The sequence below is a fragment of the Mesocricetus auratus genome, unplaced genomic scaffold (assembly GCF_017639785.1).
Source record: "Mesocricetus auratus isolate SY011 unplaced genomic scaffold, BCM_Maur_2.0 Super-Scaffold_100009, whole genome shotgun sequence".
Lineage (NCBI taxonomy): Eukaryota > Metazoa > Chordata > Mammalia > Rodentia > Cricetidae > Mesocricetus > Mesocricetus auratus.
Window position 1 is genome coordinate 85797292 of NW_024429193.1, and position 7231 is coordinate 85804522.

Below are 7231 nucleotides of genomic sequence, written 5' to 3' on the forward strand. Positions count from 1 at the left end.
TAACAGATAAAGCTGAACCTAACTTCCTTAAAGACAAAAACTTTTTTGGACTGTATAAACTTAACAAGCCTGTGTTTTCTACCTTGCTAAGGGCTAAGAGAGCCATGAGACAGCACTGAGACCTATGACTAAGACGTCTCTGCCTGGATGCACCCTGATACTCTCTGGTGTTTCTACCAGCATATTTTAAAGGTGCTATGCAAGTTGCCAAGGGAGGAAAGCAGTCAGCAGCCCTACCCAGCTGTGACATCCATGACCCACAACAACGGCCACAGCAAGATATTCCCAGAGGGTCAGTAGTGGTACTTAAAGCTTGGTGGTAACAACCGCTGTCTAATTGGATTTAAGGTCCACTCAACAGGAGGGAAATTATGCCTGGCATAAACTTAGCCAATCTCCTGTGGTTACTGAAGAGCCTACTGCTAGCATTTTGCTAGATAGAATAATTCCTAACAGAGTTTTAAGCGTAGTTTTCATCACCCATCAGAGAAACTTCTCTTGCATCAGATGGAGACCATTACAGAAAACTGCAGCTGGTCAAAATGCAGAGAGTGGCTGCCTGTGGGGTGCCTAACCCCAACAGACACATTTGTAATACATCTTCTGCACCTAAGGTTCACAGGCTATCACAGAGGTGGGGGCAGGAAGATTGTAAAAGACAGAGGCCCAGAGAGTTTGCTGCAGGATTTTGTTTTTTTTTAAGTATGACGGGGAAGCTGCACCCATGAAATTTCAACAGTGTGGCTACCCGAACAAGACCTGAACACCAGTTGTCATGTATGTGTGGACAGGGAAAATCTCAGAGGCCCCATCCTAGATGAAGGGTTGCACGCAATTAGTGACTATTGGGAGATGGAGAGTCAGTCTCCCCTAATTGGCCATCCAATACCAAGTGATCATCCCTAAAAACATATGCATCCAAACAACAATAAGTGAATTCAGCAGGTTGTATTTATATATTTATTCACACACATATATGTATCAATAATTTTAAAAAAGGGTCTGGAGTGATGGACAGGCCATCACATTCCAGAAACAGCGAGGCCCGTTCATAAACAAAGTTTTACATGGTGGGGAGATTTATGGCGGGCTTGGCTACCTTTGACACAAAAAGCATTTCTCATATTTCATTTCTGTCCACCTTCTCCCTTTCCTTTTCTTTCCCTCCCCCTTTCTCTCTTTCTGTCATGCTGGAGCCAACCTAAGTTTGAATTTTAAAAACAGGGCTCTAAATTGTTGAGCCTGAAGCCTCCCTGAAGTGACAATTGTGTCTTCCAGCAGCTGAGCTGAGTGACACACAGTAGAATGCCATTTCATCACTTGAGTCCTGTCAATCCAGTCACATCTGTGGTAGAGGTGCTTAGAGGCCTAAAAATAAAAATAAAAAAATAAAAAATAAAGCCAAGGTTAGATCATAGCTGGGTCAATTCAGTTCTTCTATGTTTCTGTGCTCTGTTCACTGGATTAATTAAATTTTCTGTCTATGGTTGATGAGGCTATTGACCAAAGAAAGCAGTAGATTTTACTGACTCAAAAATTTTTTCATTCTATAATTTTCAAAGCTTTTTAGAACATACTTAACTCAAATACTTGGAATTACTTTAACATGTATTTGGAGCCACTTAAGGAATGCTGATACTAAAATCAGTTTATGGTCATGATGAATACTCAGGTCATGCTTTCTGTAATTTTATTTTTTGGGGTGAGCTTCCAGAATTGGTAGAAAAGGGGCTGGAGAGATGGCTCAGTGGTTAAGAGCACCGGCTGCTCATCCAGAGGACCCAGTTCAGTTCCCAGCACCCACAGGGCAGCTCACCCAGACACACATGCAGACAAAACACCAATGCACATAAAGTATAAGAATAAGTCATTAAAAAAAGAATTGGTAGAAACACCTCACCGTGCAATGTAATCAAGTTAACAAGCTTTGAAGCCAGGCTTCCTCGCCATTCAAGCCTGTGCCTTGGGGAGCTCAGTTTTCTCACCTGTTCAGGCACTCAGTGGCTACACAGCCCCATCGTCATTATCCTGCCATTTTCACAATTCCTTCCTTGTGTGTTGTGGTTGAGTCTACGGCCCATGTCCTTGGCTCTGAACATTGGATTCTGCTGACTATCGATATCTGAGACTTCCTCTTGATCCTCTCGGTTCCTCTTCAGGCTACCTGCCTTCACTTGTTGAGTAATGAGAGGAAACCTCACATTAACAACAAAGGGAGAGTTCCCTGTCCTTCAGGAGGACAGGCAAGCAAAGGTACCAGCTTCAAAGTTCCCATTAATATTTTTGTTTGAATTTTCTTGGAGATCTCCCCAAAGACCGAGAGAAGAATTGAATCTGCCTGAGCTGGGATTAAAAAATGAAAATAAAGATCTGTTATGGGTGCGTGTATGAGGGAATGAGAAATGATAGTCCAAAGAATACTAGAAAGCTGGAGAGCAGACAAGTGTTTCTTTGTGTGTGTGTCTGTTGCCCAGTACCACAAAAGACAAGCAAAAACTGGCCCTGAGGAGTCAAACATAATCCACGCATATATTAGCAATTAATGATAATCCAACACAACCCATGGTCTGTGGATGATACCCTTTCATTTCTATTACTCTGTGCAATACGTGGATCCGAGTTCTAGACATCCTCCAAATAGGCCCTATGGAAGAGGAGAGTTTTAAACTGACTCTCCTTTCAAATGGAGACTAGATAAGGAAATACCACGGCCAGGACAGCCTACAGCGTGGAAAGAAGTGTCTGTGAGAGAGAATGGGTTCACTCAGGCTGAAGCACAGGATGGGTCCATGTAAGAAAAGTTAGCCCACAGCCAAAGAACACAGGCTAACCTAGGCATTTTTTCTTTCTTTTTGAAATTCAAATGTTCTTTGTGGTAGTTTGAATGTAACTGGCCCCTATTAATCTCATAGCAAGTGGCACTATTAGGCGGTGTGGCCTTGTTAGATTAGGTGTGGTCTTGTTGGAAGAAGAGTGTCACTGTGGAGGAGGGCTTTAAGATCTCATATATGCTCAAGGCACTGCCCAGTGTCTCAGTCCACTTCCTGTTTCCTGTAAGATGTAGAAATTCCTGCTACCATTACCATGCTACCTCTGCCATGCCGTACTATGGTGATAATGGACGAAACCTCTGAAACTGTAAGCCTCCTCAATTAAACGTTTTCCTTTGGAAGGTTTTGGTGTGTCTTCATAGCAATAGAAACCCTAATTAAGATGTCCTTCAAGGAGCCTTTCACCATGGAGAAAGAGAGATGCCTTAAGAATAACGGATACACTAATGGCAGCTGTAATATAGTGACATGGGCACCTCTATTGTGTTACACAACTTGGCTGATGACTGCAATGGCAATCAGGTCTGGCTGTTGTCTTCCTGCTAGACAGAACTGACACTCGCACCACTGAAGGGAAACGAAGGAGAAATCTGATGAGGTATTCACACCAGCTATAAACTTCGGTCACTCACAATACCAAAATAAAAGAAATGCTTTTAATAATGCAGAATAAAGTCGAATGGTGCAGATATGGACAAAACAAATGTCAAACAAACACCCTAATTAAAGCCAACAGCCGTGATGAAAGAGCTATGGAGGGAAGACTGGGGGAGGTATCTATGGCGCCTGTTTTCCTTAGGTGCCTAGACGGGGTCCCAGGAAAAGAAAGGTTTATGTCCAGGCATATGTAATGCGCCTCTGGTTGATTGGCAGTGGGTAGCTTGAGGGCAAGGGCATTGTTTCACACTTCTTTCAATCCTCAGTGTCTGTTCCAGGTTAGCCTTGTAAAATCCAAGAAACAAGCTTGTCTGGATGCCTGTATTCAAATATAGAACTAAAAGTAAGAGTGAGGCCTGGGCTCTGCCTTTTAGGTTCTCATTGGGCTAGTGAGAATGGAGCTGTGTGGGAAATGAGGTCTGTGAGATGAATACAATGGACCCAGTCACAAAGAACACTGCCAGGAGAAGCTTGTATTCAGACTGGCTCTAGATGACAGGAGGCCAGATAGTTTCCTTTTGTCATAGAAACCTATTAGAAGATTAAAAACTCCCATGGAAGTACACGTCTGTAATCCCAGCCCTTGGATGTTGAGGGCAGGAGGATGGGAAGTTCAAGGTCATCCTTCAGAAAATAGGTAACTCAAGGCCAGCCTGAACTACAAGGTCTCTGTTTAAATAAATAAGCAAATAAATGTCAGCCCATTGAAAGAGATCAATGCACATTTGTTGAACCATAGAGAGAGGAGAAAGTACTGGAGCTAAGGGTTAGCTGAGTGGGCGTGTAAGTGTTGAGTTGTGGCAGTGGGCTTATCTGGGCAGCCTAACTTACTGGTACAGTTTATAGAGGGACAGTTTGCTGTGCGGTTTGTTCTTGAGATCACTGTTGAAGCTAGAGTGCACCTAATGTGCTTTACGAGCTCATGCTGAGGCCCTGCATCTCGCCTGGACAGCACAGCAGAACCAACACCCACTGGCAGAGGTGTGGGTGAGCCAGACCCAAAGTCATGAGCATGGGAGAGTTGTCCCCGTTACTCATCTGTCACGCGGTGGCATGGGTGGGGGAGAGATGCCTTCCCCCCACCCATCTGCCTGAGGCTGGTGGGAGAGCTGGACCTGCCCCACATCAGCGGCAAGACTTGGTCCCTATGCCACGCTTGGGCAACACGGTAGAGCTGGCTCTGAAGGTGTGGGTGTGGGAGACCCACCCTGAGGATGTGAAACCCAGAGAACTGGCCTTTCCTCTTGCTCATCGCTGCAAGGGGAAACTAGCCAGAGCGATGCAGGAGAGCTCACCCTGGTGGTGAGGACAAGGGGGAGCTGGTGGGCTGACCGACCAGGGCTGTGAGTTGGCCCACCCCAACATCCACCCCATCTGTGATCCGCTGGAGCACAAGAAGGGGCCGGTTCTGCAGACCCAAAGCTGCAGGATCTCCACAACACAGGGCAACAAAAGTATAACCACGAGGAGACCCAGTGAGGGCCCAGCATCGATGCTGTAGCAGAAACCAGAAGCCTCAAACCAGACCAATGACACTTTGCAATGAACACTTCAAATAAAGGTATACGGATAAAAGGAGGGGAGGGGGGGAAGAGTTGCTGCCGATACTGTTTCCTTGTCACTGACATTGTCCTGTCAGAAAATGGGTTAGGTTCTTTGGTTAGTCCATCGGTGGAAGAACTTCAAAGGATATCAATGATATTCGATGCTATATGGAAAACAATATATTTATTTACCAGAGAGAGAGAGAGAGAGAGTTGCACAAACCAGGAGTTAGAAGCATGGCTGGCTTCCAGGAGAAAAAGGGGGGGTTCCTTTTCCTTTCACTTCCTTTTATATCTACCTGTGTCAGTTTACATGTCCCCGCCCTCATGGGCGGATAGTTTTGTGGGGTTCACTCCTACAAAAGGAACCACAGACGAACAGGAAAAATAAAAATGAAAGACCTGATTAACATTTATGCCAAAATACTACAACATGAATCAAATAACAAGGTGTGTGCATGATATATATATATATATGTACTGTAACTATATGATATATAACTATATGATATATATACACACATATATACTGTAACTATATGATATATAACTATATGATACATATATATATACATATGTACTTTAACTATATGATATATGATATATAACTATATGATATATATACACAAATGTACTGTAAATATATGATATATAGCTATATGATATATATATATACACACTTATGTACTGTAACTATATGATATATAACTATATGATACATATATATACACATATGTACTATAACTATATGATATATGATATATAACTATATGATATATATACACATATGTACTGTAACTATATGATATAGGATATATAACTATATGATATATATATATACACACATATGTACTGTAACTATATGTATTTATTTATGGGAGCTCCTCCACCTGTACCACTCACCAAGGTAGTGGACTATTTCCAGACTTACCGATGTCCCTCCGACACCTCAGACACCGCCATTCTCTGCAGTCATCTTTTGCTTTGCCTTTCCTCGTCAGGGTGGTCAGTGGACAGGGTTCTCAGGCCAGAAGCAGAAAAGGACAGGTGGAGTCCTTCATCCTGTCAGGTCTTCCTGTCACTTGAAGGTCGAGGCAGGCATGGATTCAGGGGCTGCTGGGGAGTCCTTCCCTCTCACCGCTGACCACTCTTACGGCACACTGTGGAGCTGGAATCCGTACCCTGCTGGTCATAGGTACTGACTTTGCAGTCCATCTAGAGGCTTGCCCGCAGTGTCTCTCTCTCTCTCTGAAACGGATGGCAGCTCTTGTTCTGCACTTTATTTCAACAAACGAGCCCAGTGCAACTGAGACCTCCAGGCTATAAAAGGCTTCCGAGCTGAACCAACCTGCTGTACATTCTCATAGGCAGAGAAATGGGCCAGGCCTGCCTTTTTCACAGAGAAAACAGACTTCATTTTTCTCTTACTGCCATAGAAACTGAACAGCTTGAACAAAATTTTGTATGTAAAAATATCCCAATAGTACAGGGAAATAAAGCTAATTCAACAAGCAAACATGTCTACCAATAAATACGTGGGCTATAACATAAATGTAGGTTGTCACAGAATGTATTTTTAAGGAAAAGTTTAACCTATAACACATAGGAATCATATAGCTTATTATATATGAATTTAAATGCAGCTAAATCTATTTCTTCACATGAATTTTGTTTCAGTCAAATGGTTTAAGTACACCACTAAATGTGACTTATAAGTTAGAAAATGATCAGCTGTTAGATTTTAGTGTCATGAATTTCAGTTGTGAAAGATGTAGTAATCACACACACACAAAGGGGGGACACATATCAGCTGTCAAGCTTTTAAGGGAAGTTGGCTCCAAACTCACTGCTGATGGGGGATGCCCTTCTGTATGCTGTGAATATATGTTTCTCTTATTGGCTGATGAATAAAGCTGTTTCAGCCAATGGACAGGCAGGATGTAGCCAGGCAGGAAGTATCGGTGAGGCTACCAGACTAGAAGAATTCTGGAAAGAGGAACACAGAGAATAAGGAGGGAGGGAGAGAGAGAGAGAGAGAGAGAGAGAGAGAGAGAGAGAGAGAGAGAGAGAGAGAGAGAGAGAGAGAGAGAGAGATGCCAGGGAAGAAAGAGCTCCAGACATTGCCAGTAAGCCTAGACGATGTGGACATAAACATAGTTTCCCAAAACAGCACCGAATCTGGATGAAAATGTTCAAAAT

General features: G+C 43.2%; 1 long non-coding RNA gene across 1 annotated transcript; it reads right to left on the bottom strand.

Moving 5' to 3' along the window:
* Nucleotides 1-946: 946 nt before the first annotated feature.
* Nucleotides 947-6913, bottom strand: LOC121142476. Its single transcript, XR_005879530.1, has 3 exons — nt 5964-6913; nt 1986-2173; nt 947-1368 (listed from the first exon to the last, which is right to left on the bottom strand). It is a non-coding gene; the product is annotated as an uncharacterized LOC121142476 (long non-coding RNA).
* Nucleotides 6914-7231: the final 318 nt, after the last annotated feature.